The 16,316-nt window shown below is 47.2% G+C and overlaps 1 protein-coding gene across 1 annotated transcript in view; it reads left to right on the top strand.

The window, feature by feature from the left end:
- Positions 1-16,316, top strand: part of WDSUB1 (WD repeat, sterile alpha motif and U-box domain containing 1) — a 145,931-nt gene that overhangs the window by 17,620 nt on the left and 111,995 nt on the right. Inside the window, exon 2 of the mRNA XM_029605557.1 lies at positions 1,253-1,344. The gene's annotated coding sequence lies outside the window, so the exon portion shown is untranslated. The remainder of the gene's footprint in view (positions 1-1,252; positions 1,345-16,316) is intronic.

Here is a 16,316-nt window from a genome sequence, read left to right as displayed (position 1 = left end):
GCCATGGACTTGGAATTCCTGTAAGAGGGCCTGAACAAAGCACTTGGTGTTGCATAGACCCAACCTTCACATGCAATGGAGGTCGCGTTAAAAGCATCATAGTAGTGGAGGATACTTACATAGAATGCTCCTGTGAGAGATAGACCACATTATGCCATTATTCTGCCCAGTAATGCCCCAGCGGGATCTCAATTAGGCGCTAAATGCCTTGGACAGACAGACTTATTGAACTACTAAAAAGGACTTCCATTATGGGCATATTTCTGAAAACTTGCTTCCTCGAAGGAATTGACTTGGTTAAGACACATTTCAGAGCCACAGGCTCTCTTCTGCAGAGTCTTATCTAGGAAATTCACAAGGTTTGGTTTCATCATTCTTGCCCAAACTAGTATAGGCATTCCATGGGAAGTAATCAGAATCCCTTCCCACTCTCAGTTGTAGGGCTGCCAGGAGAAAATAGCAATCTGTGTCTATGAGGTACATCAGATTTTCTTGACATACCTGAAGGAAGAAGCTACTGTTTTTAGAAAAACTGACAAGCTCTTCACGATATTTGGTAGTGACTAAAAAGGGTAGGCGGCCGTTAAGTTCACGATAGCTAAGATAGTTCAAGGCAATTTCATTGGCCTGCCTATTGTCGAATCAACAGCCACTGGTAGCACTGTGGGTTCACCTTACAAGGGCACAAGCTATTCTGAGCAGAGGCAGCTCAACGTCACCAGAATGAATTCGCAAGGCAGCGGCTTGATCGTCCTCACACCCTCTTGGTAAACAATATAGGTTGGGCACATGGGCCAAGGCAGACGCCATCTTAGAGGCAAAGATTGGGGAGATGACCCTGTCTTCCTCTTTGGTTAAGGGATGGCTCTTGTATCTCACTAATGTAATGGACTGATCTAGCAGACGAAAAGGAAGGTTTAAATTATATTTACCTGATAATTTTCTTTGTCTGCTAAACCAGTCGATCCTGCAAAGCAAGACAAGGGCGAGGAGAATCATTGGAACTGTTAGCAGCATGGGAGGAATGCCTGGCTGTGTATACACACACAGTGACAGTTTGTCCATCATTGCTTGTGCAGTATTATGGCCTCATGTTAATATGGGAGCACAGCTTATATGTAAGTGGGTTTTTTTTCGTATTTATTTTGATTGGGTCAGTTTTTTAATGAGTTTTCTCTCTTTTTGCATTGATTTATTTTTTATTGTTTTGGATATGCTTTGTGACTTCAAGGTTTATTTTTTACTTTTACAGATTTCTTGCAGTCAGACAGAGACTGTTTGTATTTTGCAATGAAATTCTGGGATTTTATACAAAGGCAATCTCTTGAAGATTCTCATTGCCAGGTACTTTTTTGAACTTTTTGATGAATAACCCCTGAGGAAGCCTAGTTAAATGTCTTTGGGGTTTTTTTGTGTTTTTTTGATCAATAACCCCTGAGGAAGCCTAGTTAAATGTCTATGGGGGGTTTTTGTGTTTTTTTGGACATATAACTTTGTAATATGTTTGTTAGTGTGTTCTGGCTTTTATTAACAGTGAAGCAAGTATTGGGTAATGAGTAAACATTTTTTTTCAATAAATTATAAATCTTGGGTGCTTTTTAAAAATATCTTAGTAATAATTACTTTTTTTATACGCTACTTCTTCAAACATCATTAATTATAGTGTTTATGTGAACCAGATGTTTTTTTCACTCATTTTGAATTTTTTTCTAAAAATAACATGATTTATGTATAGGTAAACCCTGACAAAGCCTCCATTTGAAATACTGGAATTGGCTTCACGCGTTTCTAACATGGAAGTATATTCCTTGCAGCAATCGCATCACCTACAAGAATTGGCGATTTTCAGGCCAACTTATTCATCCAACTCATTATCCAACATATGCCATTTTTCCACAATAGGGTAGTGCTCTGCACTCACCTGAAGTTTCTACCAAAAGTATCAGCTTTCCATATTAATCAAACTATCCTGTAATCTAAAATATTCCCAAGGTGCATGCATAGGAAGTTGAGAAAGCCTTTCCTACCTTAGACCAGACTGTAAAAGAGCCATAAGAACATAAGACATGCCATACTGGGACAGACCAAGGGTCCATCAAGCCCAGCATCCTGTTTCCAACAGTGGCCAATCAAAGTCACAAGTACCCAAACATTAAATAGATTCCAAGCTATTATTCCTTATTGATTAATAGCAATTTATGGACTTCTCCTCTAGGAACTTATTCAAACCTTTTTTAAACCCATTTACACTAACTGCCATAACCACATCCTCTGGCAATGAATTCCAGAGCTTAATTATGTGTTGAGTGAAAAATAATTTTCTCTGATTTTGTTTTAAATGAGCTACTTGCTAACTTCATGGAGTGCCCCCTAGTCCTTTTATTGTCTGAGAGAGTAAATAACCAATTTAAATTAACCTGTTCAAGTCCTTTCATGATTTTATAGACCTCTATCATATCACTCTTCAGCCATCTCTTCTCCAAGTTGAACAGCCCTAACCTCTTTAGCCTTTACTCATAGGGGAGCCGTTCCATCTCCTTTATCATTCTGGTCACTCTTCTCAGTACTTTCTCCAGTGCAACTATATGTTTTTTTGAGATGCAGCGACCAGAATTGAACACACTATTCAAAGTTCGGTCTCACCATGGAGCAATACAGAGGCATTCTGACATCCATCCTTTTATTTGCCATTCTTTTATTAATAATTCCTAACATTGTTTGCTTTTTTCACTTTCACAGCACACTGAGCGGATAATTTCAATGTATTATCCTCTATAACGCCTAGATCTTTCCTGGGTGGAAATTACTAATATGGAGCCTAACATCGTGTAACTACATTAAGAGTTATTTTTCCCTATGTGCATCACCTTGCACTTGTCCACACATTAAGTATCTGCTATTTGGACACCCAATCTTCCAGCCTCACAGGGTCCTCCTGCAGTTTATCACAATCTGCTTGAGATTTAACTACTCTGCATAATTTTGTGTCATCTGGAAATTTGATCATCTCACTCATACCCCTTTCCAGATCATTTATAAATATATTAAAAAGCACTGGTCCAAGTACAGATCTCTAAGGTATTTCACTATTTACCTTTTTCCACTGTGAAAACAGACCATTTAATCCTACTCTGGTCTTTTAACCAGTTTGTAATCCACAAAAGGACATTGCCTCCTATCACATGACTCTTTAGTTTTCTTAGAAGCCTCTCATGAGGGACTTTGAACACCTACTGAACATCCAAATACACATCTACCGGTTCACTTTTGTCCACGTTTATTCACCCCTTCAAAAAAAAATAAAAAATGTAGATTTGTGAGGCAAGACTTCCCGTGGGTAAATCCATTTTTATTTTATTTATTTATTGAAAAGGTATTTATTTCCTGCACCCTCCAATATTCGGGGCAGGTTACAATAAAACATCCATAATAAAAAACAGAATACAATCCATGCTGGTTGTATCCCATATCTATCTAAATGTTCTGTGATTTTATTCTTTGTAACAGTTTCCATGATCTTTCCTGGCACTGACGTCAGGCTTACCGGTTTATAGATTCCCGGATCACCCCTGGGGCCTTTTTTAAATAGGGTTACATTGGCCACCTTCCAGATTTCAGGTACAATGGATGATTTTAATGATAGGTTACAAAATAATTGTATTAGCTGTGAAATTTCATTTTTGAGTTCTTTCAGAACCCTGGGGTGTATACCATCAGGTCCAGGTGATATACTATTCAGTTTGTCAATCTGGCCTACTACATCTTCCAGGCTCACCGTGATTTGGTTCAGTTCATCTGAATCATCACCCTTAAACTGTCTCTGAAACAGGTATCTCCCCCTCCCCCACATCGTCTTCAGTAAACAGAGAAACAAAGAATTTGTTTAGTCTTTCCATGATGGCCTTTTCTTCCCCAAGTACCCTCTGTCATCTAATGGTCCAACCAACTCCTTCACAGGCTTTCGGTTTTGGATATATTTTTTTAAAGTTTTTATTATGAGTTTTTGCCTCATTGGCCAATTTCTTTTCAAATTCTCTCTTAGCCTGTCTTATCAATGTCTTACATTTAACTTGCCAGTGCTTATGCTTTATCTTATTTTCTTCTGATGGATCCTTCTTCCAATTTTTGTATGAAGATCTTTTTCTTTGATCTTACTTTTAACCATGCTGGCAATCGTTTGGCCTTCCTTCCAACTTTAAGGCATGGAATACAGCTGCACTGCGCTTTTAAGATGGTATTTTTTTTTAACAATGTCCATGCTTGTTGCACACTCTTAACCTTTATAGCTGCACCTTTCAGTTTTTAGGGTTTTTTTTTATATTTTTCTCAATTTATCAGTTTCCCTTTTGAAAGTTGTGTGCTAGAGCCATGGATTTTCTTAATGTTCCCCTTCCGGTCATTAATTCAAATTTAATCATGTTATGATCACTGTTGCCAAACGGTCTCACCACCATTATCTCTCACCATATCCTGCGCTCCACTGAGAATTAGATCTAAAATTGCTCCCTCTCGTTGATTCTTCAACCAATTGCTCCATAAAACAGTGATTTATTCTATCCAGGAACTTTACCTCTCTAACATTTCCTCATGTTACATTTACCCAATTGATATTGGGGTAATTGAAATCTACCAATATTGCTGCACTACCAATTTGGCTACCTTCCCTAATTTTACTTACCATTTTACTGTCCGTCTTGTCATTTTAGCCTGGTGGATGATGGTAAACACTTATCGTTATACTCTTCCCCAACACTTAAGGGATTTCTACCCATAAATATTCAATTGTACATTTAGTCTCTTGCAGAATCTTTATCCTGTTGGACTCTATGCTATCCTGGACATAAAGCGCCAATCCACCACCAAGATACTCCTCTCTCTATCATTGCGATATAATTTGTACCCAGGTATAGCACTGTCCCATTGGTTATCTTCCTTCCACCATGTCTCTGAGATGCTAATTAAGTCTCATCATTCACTGCTATATACTCTAAATCTCCCATCTTCTTAGACTTCTGGCATTAGCATACAGACATTTCAAAGTGTGTTGTTTGTTTGTATTAATTGTGCTTTTCATTTAACAGGGATAATTTGGAATCTTTTAGCTCAGGTGATTACTTATAAGCACATGTACTACATTTCTTATTATTGGAACTTCCCTGTTAGAATGCCCTAACTCTAATGCTTCATTAGTATCCTTCAAAGATACCTTCCTCTGAACCCTGCGCTGCTGAGCGACTGTCGGCTTTCCCCTTAGAGCAACTTTTAAACTAGCACAAACTCCTTTTTAAAGGTTTAGTGTCAGCAGCCTGGCCCATCCCTTCGGAAAAGACTCCTTCCCCAAAAGGTTCCCCAATTTCTTACAAAATGGAATCCCCCTTCCTTGCACCATTGTCTCATCCACGCCTTGAGTCTCTGGAGCTCTGCCTGCCTCTGGAGACTTGCGCGTCGATCAGGAAGCATTTCAGAGAAGGCTACCCTCGAGTTCAGCTTTTTTCCTAAGAGCCTAAATTTTCCACATTTCCCTATGTTGTTGGTGTCCACATGTACCACAACAGCTGGCTCCAGCTCAGCACAGTCTAAACTCCTATCTTGGTTTATTACAAAAAAAAGAATTCAGCCACATCATCGGGCTTGGCAATTGTTTGTCTCTTATGACTCTTAACAGTCTGAGCATAGCCGTCGCCAAACATTGTTTAAGTGGCTAGCAGACTGCATCTTGCACTACTACATGACAGCGGGCCTACAAATTAGACATCAAGGCTCATCAAGTTAGAATCATGGCTATTTTAGTGACTCATCTGCAAATCATTCCTCTCAAAGACATCTATAAAGCTGCAGCATGGTTGTCAGTACACACCTTTGCATCCCATTACTGTCTGAATAATTTCTCAAAGAGTGAAGATACATTCCTGACAAGCAGTTTTGAGTAAACTGTTCACCCAGTAGTCTCCACAGTGGGGTCAAGGCTGCTTATTCAGTAAATACTCTGCTGCATCCTTCATCTTGGGACTCCCCTCGTCGTGGCTAATTCATGTCTGCTTGTCGAAGGAGATGCACTGGAGAAGGTATAGTGAATGGTGACCAAAATGATAAAGGGGATGGAAATGGCTCCCCTATGAGAAAAGGCTAAAGAGGTTAGGGATGTTCAATTTGGAGAAGAGATGGCTGAGGGGGGGATATGATGGAGGTCTACAAAATCATGGGAGGACTAGAACAGATAAATGTAAATCTGTTGTTTACTCTTTCAGAGTAGGACGGAAACTCTCCATGAAGTTAGCAAATAGCACATTTAAAACACATTGGAGAAAATTCTTTTTCACTCAATGCACAATTACACTCTGGAATTTGTTGCCAGAGGATGTGGTTAAGACAGTTAGCTTAGCTGGATTTAAAAAGGTTTGGACAAGCTCCTGGAGAAGTCCATAAACTGCTGTAAGTGTAGTTAAGGAACAGCCACTGATTATTACCAGCTTTAGTAGCATGGAATCTATTTAATGTTTGGGTAGTTGCCAAGTACTTGTATCCTGATTTGGCCACTGGTAGAAACGGGATACTGGGCATGATGGTCCCACAGTCTGACCCAGAATGGCAACTACTTATGTTCTTATAAAAAAGCAAGTCCGTATACCATAAATGGTGTTCTCCATAGACAGCAAGATGAATTAGCTATATTAAATACACACCCATCTCCCTAGAGCAGGGGTGGCGAACTCCAGTCCTTGAGGGCCACAAACAGGCCAAGTTTTCAGGATAACCACAATGAATATTCATGAGATAGTTTTGCATACATTGGAGGCAGAGCATGCAGATCTATCTCATATATATTTGTTGTGGATATCCTGAAAACCTGGTCTGTTTGTGTCCCTCGAGGACCAGTTTGCCACCTGTGCCCTAGAGAGTCAACTACCTAGTTATAAGCTCTAAAATCAACTGAGGGGGCTCATGAGGCAATGTTAGTGTGGGAATTCCTGCACAAGATCAGGAGAGCGAAAGCTCTGCAAGCTAAGAGGTCCGTTCAGTGCCATCGGTGTAATGATTTTGAGGTGTTGGAGTGGATTCTTGGGTACTGTGGTGATGGCCACGCCCATGGGGAGGAGCCCCGTGAGGAACCACAGTACTAGGCTAGACTCGAGAAACGAAAACACATAGATTTGTCTTTTTATTATACAGCTATACAATACTTCCAGAGGAGGCAGTAGTGAGGTGATCCTGTAGTAGCAGTCCAGGGACCCAAGACAGAGGAGACCCATCTCAAAATGGTAGATGTTAGCAGCACACGATAGTATAGGGAGTTCCGGTTACAGGTTCCCAGTGCAGAGCTGAAGAGGAGACAGACTGATAAAGATTAGATTACTCACTAAGTTGATAGCTGTATAGGTGTAAATCCCAGCAGGCAGAAGTAGTTGGATTGCAGGCACCAAGGCAGGGAGCGCAGGCCCTCGAGGAGCGAGTACCTGGTATCCCAGATAGGCACCTGTAAAAAAGTAAAGGGCCCCCGAGGAGCGGATACCCAGGTTAGATGAAATATCCCGAAGGGCAGAGAGAGCTTCCAGCGGCAGCATGGAAGCGGCAGAGTAGCTTTGACCGGAGGCATTCCACTCCTTGCTAAGGGGACAAAACTGTTTTGAAATTTCCTGTAGTGCTGAGGAAAATTCCTGTTAGCAATGTGGGAGTAATTTAAATCCAGATATATTAAACCAGGAAAAGTGAATTCACTGTGCGTGAAATCAAAGGCAGTATTCACACTGCATTCTTTTAAGTGGAAGCAGAAGAGTGAGGAGATTGGGAAGAGTTAAATAAGACATTGTTTTGTGAGCATGTGACTTTGAATCTGAGAAAAATGTAAAAGAAAATTGGTTCTTACCTGATAATTTTCGTTCCTGTAGTACCATGGATTGGTCCAGACTCCTGGGTTTTGCCCCCCACCTCTAGCAGATGGAGACAGAAGTTTACATACAAAACTCCGTCTTATCTAGGCTGGTGCCACCTACAGTCCGGCAATATTACTTAATGTCAAAGCAGAATGGATCACAAAACACCCAAACTAACTATATACAGTAACCTAATAACTTCAACCGGCTCAATAAACCCCCAAATGGTAACAGAACCCGTGCTATCGATAACTGTACATACCGAATTGACCTGTGAATTGAAAGGAAACGCACAGTATAGGCTCTCCCTTTCCCTATCAGAACCAATGGGTGGGATTGATCCGTGGTACTACAGGAACGAAAATTATCAGGTAAGAACCAATTTTCTTTTCCCTATACGTACCCGGATCAGTCCAGACTCCTGGGATGTACCAGAGCTGTCAATAAATGGGATGGGATCCGGAGAGGCCCGCTCTGAGCACCCCTTCTCCAAATCCAGCGTTTCCTGGAGCCTTAACATCCAGACGATAACGTCTGGCAAAAGTATGTAAGGACTTCCACGTAGCCGCCCTAAAAATCTCCTCTGTAGATATTTGTTGGTATTCTGCCCAGGATGCGGCCTGAGATCGTGTATAATGAGCGCGTAGTCCCACCGGCAGGGACCTTCCCTGCAATAGGTACGCAGAGCTTATGGTCTTCTTCAACCAGCAACCAATGGTAGTCTTGGACGCAGCATTACCTCTTCTAGGCCCACTCCAAAGCACGAAGAGGTGGTCCAATACCCGGAAAGCGTTGGTAACTTCCAGGTAGCGCAACAGCGTCCGCCGGACATCCAATTTTCGCAAGTCCTTAGACAAAGGATCTGAGCTGTCCAAATCCAAAACGATGGGAGTTCTACCATCTGATTTAAATGAAAGGAAGAAACAACCTTAGGGAGAAATGAAGGTACTGTGCGCAGCGACATCCCAGACTCCATGATCCATAAAAAGGGCTCCCGACAAGACAGGGCTTGAAGCTCGGATACCCGCCTTGCCAAGGCAATAGCCACTGAAAACACCACCTTTAGAGTTAGATCCTTCAAGGTGACCTTGCGGATAGGCTCAAAGGGTGCGCCACACAAAGTCTTAAGTACCACATTCAGATTCCAGGAAGGACAAGGCCGTCGAAACAGCGGGCGTAAATGTTTTGCCCCTTTAAGGAATTGAACCACATCTGGGTGAGACGCCAAAGGCGCACCGTGGATCTGACCACGCAAAGACCCCAATGCTGCCACCTGAACACGCAAGGAACTACAAGAGAGACCCTTTGCCAAACCATCCTGAAGAAAATGCAAAACATCCAGAACGGTCACACAAGTAGGCACCACCTCCCGATCAAGGCACCATGTCTCAAATACCTTCCAGACCCGCACATAAGATAATGATGTAGAAACTTTGCTGCACCTTAGGAGAGTGGTTACAACAGCATCTGAATACCCTCTGGATTTCAGCCTTTGCCTCTCAAAAGCTATGCCGCTAGACAAAAGCGTTCGACCTGGTTGAAACAAACGGGTCCCTGATGTAAAAGATCCGGCACATACTGAAATCGAATGGGTTCCTCTAAGGCCAGATTTACCAGATCCGCAAACCAAGGACGTCGTGGCCATTCGGAAGCTACGAGAACCACTTCTGTTGGGTGCAACTCTATGCGTCGCAGAATCCTGTCGATGAGGGGCCACGGAAGGAACACATACAGTAGAACATCCGTCGGCCAAGGCAGTACCAGAGTGTCCATGCCCTCCGCTCCCGTCTCCCTGCTATGAGCAAAGAAACGAGGAGCTTTGGCATTCTTGAACGTTGCCATCAGGTCCAGGGCGGGAGTCCCCCACTGTGCACAAAGGAGTAGAAACGCAGCCTCCGCAAGTTCCCACTCTCCGGGGTTTAGACGATTGCGACTGAGAAAATCTGCGTGAACGTTCTCTACCCCGGCAATGTGAGAGGCTGCTATGCTGCACAAATGCTGCTCCGCCCACGCGATCAATTGACGGGCTTTGGACGCCACTGGCTGACTCTTGGTTCCCCCCTGTCGAATGATGTAAGCCACTGTGGTTGCATTGTCTGATAGAACCCTGACTGACTTGCTGCGGACTAGCGGAAGGAAGGCCTGCAGTGCCAAGCGAACTGCTCTGGTCTCTAGACGATTGATGGACCAACAAGCTTCCTGCGGGGACCATTGCCCCTGCACTGACTTTCGCAGGCAAACCGCTCCCCAACCGGACAAGCTGGCATCCGTGGTGACCACTGTCCAGGACGGAACTACCAACGGTACTCCGTGGCTTAAGTTGCTCTGACACAACCACCAATCCATACTGGACCGAGCTGACTGTGTCAGTGGTAATGGCAGATGAAATTGTTCTGACACCAGGTTCCATTGGGAGAGCAACACTGACTGTAAGGGCCGCATATGAGCAAAGGCCCAAGGAACCAATTCCGACGTCGAAGTCATTGACCCCAACCCCTGAAGATAATCCCAGACTATTGGGACTAGCTTGGATAACAAGTGTAGGACCTGACCCTGTAACCTGAACATGCATTCCCGTGTGAGAGACAGCGTTCCCTACGAGTGTCGAACAAGGCTCCCAAAAACTCCAGAGATTGAGAAGGCACCAGCCGGCTTTTGGACGCATTGACTACCCAGCCGAGAGTTTGCAATAATTGAAGCACCCGTTGAACTGCTTCCTGACAGAGCAACTCCGACTTGGCACGAATCAGCCAATCGTCCAGGTACTATAGATAGCTGCACGAATCCCTAGTGCAGAGACCTCGAAGATCTTTTTAAGCTGTATCTCCAGCTTATGGTCCTTTAAGAGCCGTCCCCCCGGTAACCGGGATGATGGTGGTCTTTGTGAGCGCCGCCACAGCCGAATCTATCTTAGGAACCCTCAACAGCTCCAATGCCTCCTCGGGCCAGAGGGTAGAGCTTATCCATCGCTTTAGCCACCTTGAGGCCCAAATCAGGGGTATCTCATTCCTTGAAAAGTAAATCCGACACTGAAAAATGAAACAGGAAAGCGGAAGGAGGACCCCTCAGTCCCAAGACTACCGGGTCCGTAGCCCCAAGCCTGGACTCTTCCTGGGGCAATTGTATCCCTAATTCTCCGAGAATTGCCAGGATGAGAGGCCCCAGCTCGTCCCCATCTGCCCCATGGGTACCTCTCGGACTACCGGACAACTGGTCTCCGTCCCCTTCAATCCCCCTCGGGGGTTGGGACGGTAGGTCCTGGTCCCCCTGTTGTTCCTCCGGCTCATCTGTATCCAAAGAAGAATCTGGATCTCCCCGCGGGGTCCACAATCTGAAAGGCCGGGGCCCCTCGGCGAGATCCGGTGCCTGGGTGGGCTTAGCCCGCTTCCCAGACCCTAGAGGGGGGTCCAGACCGTGGGAACCATGGGGTCTCTTCCTAGCTGATCTGCGGGCCTTGAATGCTTTGTGCAATAGCAATATAAAATCAGAGGAAAAAGAAGAATCTGAAGAAAAATCCGTCGGATCCCCCTCAGGGACCTCTAAATTGACCGGGCAGTAGGGTCTCGCAGGTCTGTCCCCCTCAGGGACCCTGCGTTGGGGAGACAATCGCGGTGGAGGGTCATCCTCCCCCCACGCCGCCGGCAGTGTGGGAGCCGCGGGTCCCAGGAGAGATAAAATGGCAGTCGCTCCCGCTGAAGCTGAACTCATGGAGCCCAAAATGGCGCCCGTCCCCTGCAGCCGGCTTGTCCCCAGATGCCCTGGTTCGCGATTGTGCCCTACCCAGGGTCCTGTCCAGGGTCGAAGAAGTACCCTCGTCTCCAGAGAGGCAACTCGAGCACAAATTATGCGGAAGAGGCGCGCCCGCGCGGCGCCGCAGGCCCAGCAAGCAGCCCAACGCAGCATGTCCCAGCAAGTTGGATGCCGAAAACGCTCAGACAGCAGCGAAAAATGGCATACGGCCCCCCCAAACGCGACCGAGAGAGAAGGAGAAAAGATTCCGGTGAAAGAAAACAACAACAAAAATATTTGAACTTTATTTTTTATTCGTTATCCATCGCCTCCGGGTCCTGGACCAATTGGGGGGAGGTAGCTGGGCTCCCCGGTGTCACCCCCAGTGAAGAAGATACGCTGGTAAGTGGGTAAAACACCCCATACTTCAGCGGCCTCTGAAACCAGGGCGGATGGTCCCCTCAGGACCTCAGAACCCCCTGGGAGGCAGGAGACTGGACCTGCAGGCAAGCCACTGCGGTCCTATATCCTAAACTAACTTCCATTTTTTTTCTTTATTTTTTTTACAAAACTAACACCTAACCAACAGGCCGATACAGTACAGTGCGCTCCGACAGAGCGCCCTGTAAGCCGGCATTTGGACGCGCGTTTTCGATGCGCTAGCTTTACCCCTTATTCAGTAAGGGGTAATAGCGAGTCCAAAACGCATGTCCAACTCCCCCGAATCTAATAGAGCCCGCAACATGCAAAACCATGTTGATGGCTCTATTAGGTATTCCTGCGCAATTCAGTAAGTAAAATGTGCAGCCAAGCCACACATTTTACTTTCAGAAATTAGCGCCTACCCAAAGGTAGGGTTTTCTGTGCACTGGGAAAGTGCACAGAAAACCAGTAAAAACTGCTTTTCTGTGCACCCTCAGACTTAATATCATGGCGATATTAAATCGGAGGTCCCGAAAGTTTAAAAAAGTAAAAAAAAAAAAAAAAAATTGAAATAGGCCCGTGGCTTAAAAACCGGACGCTCAATTTTGCCGGCGTCTGTTCTCGAGCCCGCTGACAGCCACGAGTTTGGAAACCGGTCGCCGGCAAAATTGAGCGTCCGGTTTTTAAGCCGCGGGCCTATTTCAATTTTTTTTTTTTTACTTTTTTAAACTTTCGGGACCTCCAACTTAATATCGCCAAGATATTAAATCGGAGGGTGCACAGAAAAGCAGTTTTTACTGGTTTTCTGTGGACTTTCCCAGTGCCCGGAGAAATTAGAGCCTACCTTTGGGTGCGTACCAGGTCTGAGGTCGCATCAGTGAGGAATGATATTGCTGGGTCTAATGCTTCGATTGGCATGGTTGCGTCCCTGGCCACAGCCAGGCAGGCATGTGATACCACGGTGCAGCAATCTGAAAGGTCATAGCTGATACATCGTAAGACTGCTTGAGGATGGATTCCTGCCGTCTGTCATTGGCATCCTTGAGTGAAGCTCCTCCCTCGACTGGTATGGTAGTGCGCTTTGTGATGGCGCAGACCAGGGCGTCGACCTTGGGAAACCTCAGGAGTTCCTTCGTCGCGGGGTCCAAGGGGTAGAGAGCTTCTAGGGCTCGACCTCCCTTAAAGGTGGCCTCTGGAGCGTCCCATTCCAGGTCGATCGGTTGTTGTACGGCCTGTAGCGTAGAGAAATGGTGTGAAGTCTGGCGGAGCCCAGCCAGGAAAGGGCTCGCCTTGGACTCTGCTGTGTCGCTACGAGATCTTTTGGGAAGAAGTGCATCATGGTGCAATACGGTTCCGTTCCTGGAGGGAGTTCCCCCTCTTCCAGGGGTTCTGATTCCTCCTCCGAATCATCTGTGTCCCCTAAGGGGAGGTATTTGTTCAGGGTGGAGGCCGGGAGGGGCCTCCACCCTGAACAAATTTGCTCATCTGGTATTTGCTCATCTGGTGGAGGCCGGGAGGGGCCTGGGAGGTTCTGGACCACCGGCGGGGGTTGTGGTTGTGCCGCTGGTGGCACTGTCTGTGCGTGGATGTAGGATTGCAGCTCAGCAAAGAATCCCGCCCAGGTGAAGTTGCCTGGAACGCATTGGGTCCGACGGCGCTACCCGAGGGCCCCCCACTGTGGAGGAGCCGAGTCAGGAATAGAGAGGTCCGGGGTAGTCTTGCTGGTGGATCTGGAGTCCTCTACAGGCTGCGGGGGACCTTGTCTCGGCTCCCCCAGAGCTTCTTTGCACAGCAGGCACAGGGCGGAAGTCACCTCGGGCTGCGCCGCTCTCAGGTGGCATGCCGGGCTGAGGACTGGACCTTTAGCTGTCTTGTATGGCAGTGCCATGAGTTGCTCGTGTATCCTGTACAGATGCGCGTACTGGGAGACCTGGTTATGCATTCCGGGTGCACCTATGTTGTGCGCGTAGGAAAAGAAGATGCGCACGTGGCTGTGTGCGCGAGCCTAGTTCTGCACTTGGCACCCCTGGACGTGCCGCTGTGCGCCCGGCCCCGATGTACACATCGCTTTGCGCATGGTGTAGATGCGCGTGCCGCTAGGCGCACAAGTACTTTGTGCGCCCGGCTCAGTTGTGCAGACGATGCGGCGACTGGGGGGGGAGGAGGAGGCGCCGGTGACCACGCGGTAAGATGGTGGCCCCCCCCGGGGGTCTCCATGTGGGAGGACCCTCTTGCCGGATCGGGATCTAGCCCAGACGGGGCTGCTCAACCTGAATGTACAGACGCCAGAGGGACGATCTGTGCGGCTGTCCGAGCCTCAGAGACCAGAGAATTAGGGGCAGATTTTAAAAGCACTGCGCGCGTAAATCCAGCCGGATTTACACGCGCAGGGGACTTGCACACTGGCGCGCCTATGTTGCATAGGCCGCCGGCACGTGCAAAGCCTCGGGACGCGTCGGGGGCGGCACGGCATTCGGGGGCGTTCCAGGGGCGGGGCCGTGCTGCCGGCCCGGGGGCATTCCGGGTGCGTGGCCGAGGCCTCCAAACCAGCCCCTGGGCCGGGGAATAGTGTGCTGGCAGCCCGCCGGCAGGCATAACTTTCTTAACAAAGGGGGGGGGGGGGATTTAGTTAGGGCTGGGGAGTGGGTTAGGTAGGGGAAGGTGGGGGGGGCGGGGCCGGAAAAAAAGTTCCCTCCGAGGCCGCTCCGAAATCGGAGCGGCCTCAGAGGGAATGGAGGCAGGCTGCTTGGCTCACACAGGTTGCACAATTGTGCACCCCCTGCGCGCGCCAACCCTGGATTTTATAACATGCTCTGTTCTGCACCCGCTGCCTCTCAGCCGCTCCCTTTTCAGGGGGCTAAGTCCAAGCCAGGTCGACTACTGGACCGAGGCTGCCTCTCAGCCGCTCCCTTTCCCGGGGGCTAAGTCCATGCTGGGACCGAGGCTTACTTCTGTGGGATCTCGGAAATCACCTCAGGAAATCTCGACTCGGCGAGGGACCCTTAGGTATCACTGCAGGAGAACGGGGCTCGTTTTGAAGGTAAGTTTTTTTGTTTCTTCTTTAAATTTGGAGTTTGGTTTTCTAACGCTGTGCAAGCGTGTGTGAAGTCCCGAACTGCTATGGAGACGGAAAAAACCGGAAAGCAACGCCTCGTGCACGGGTATATGTAGTGCTGAAGTCAGATTGAAATCTGACTCAGTCTCCAACTGCTATCAGGAGCTCACTATATCCACTGGTCCTGAGTCCATCTGCTACACGCTAGGAAAATTCTGTTAAGTTGAACAGGTTTTGTGTGCAATACTTACCTAATGCTGTGCATCATATTCTAAGGTTCTGGAATACAAAATGAATAAAGTTAATGTGTAAAGGTGTGTTTGTATGCATGTATTTTGCGATTAGAGTAATTTAAAATTTGATTAATTGCCTGCTATGTAGTTGTTACCTGTAAAAGGAAAATAGTGGTAATTAATTTTTCCCGTTGATAGCAGGGCTGAATTAGCCATGCTGTCATGGGATCTGTCAATCAGGTCCGGGAGGCGGAGCTTTTCTAAGCAGAGGTTTGGTTTTTAGTCTCTGCGGCTGCGCGTGTGTTCCTGCGCAGGAAAGTAACAGATTCTCCTCAGTCTGTTTCTTTCCGTGCGTGGGATGGCACAAGGAGCTCACTTCTCCTCAGAAGATGTCAAGAAAATCAGGCTTTAAACCTTGTCGCTACGGCAAAGTAATTTCTGTCACGGATGGCCATGACCGATGTTACCGTTGCCTCGGAGCCAATCATAATTCAATGGAATGCGAGTTTTGTGCTCGCATGTCTCTAGGGCCCAGAGACAGCGGGCCTACAAAATGAGAGAACTACTCAGCCTATCTGAGCCTCATTCCTCGCCGGGACCTTCGACGAGACCTGTTCCCTCACATAGGAGAGCGGCATCGTGGGATCCTCGTCCCTCCAGGCCTGGAGGTAAAGAGGTACCAAGACATTCGAGGCCGTTGGATCAGGGATCTGGTCCGACCGATCGGGATCAATCGGCCGCATCAAAACGGAAGGCGCCGCACGATCAGCCGAGACAGGCGCAGGAAATGGTGCAAGGGGGGTGACCGCAGCCGTTAGTAGCACCGGAGCAGTCAGTGCCACCGTCTCAAGTGCAGGCCGTGGCGCCGAAGTTACCGACACACGCAGCGCCGAACGTACCGGCGCATACGACTGTGCCGAAGATGGCGCACATGCCGCCGAAAACATCGGTGCACACAGCGCCAAAAACTTCAATTCATACGGAACAAGAAGGCCGAAATGGGTC

This window comes from Rhinatrema bivittatum, chromosome 6 (genome assembly GCF_901001135.1).
Source record: "Rhinatrema bivittatum chromosome 6, aRhiBiv1.1, whole genome shotgun sequence".
Taxonomy (NCBI): Eukaryota; Metazoa; Chordata; class Amphibia; order Gymnophiona; family Rhinatrematidae; genus Rhinatrema; species Rhinatrema bivittatum.
The sequence above is the reverse complement of the archived record's forward strand: the minus strand, read 5'-3'. Positions and strand labels throughout refer to the sequence as shown.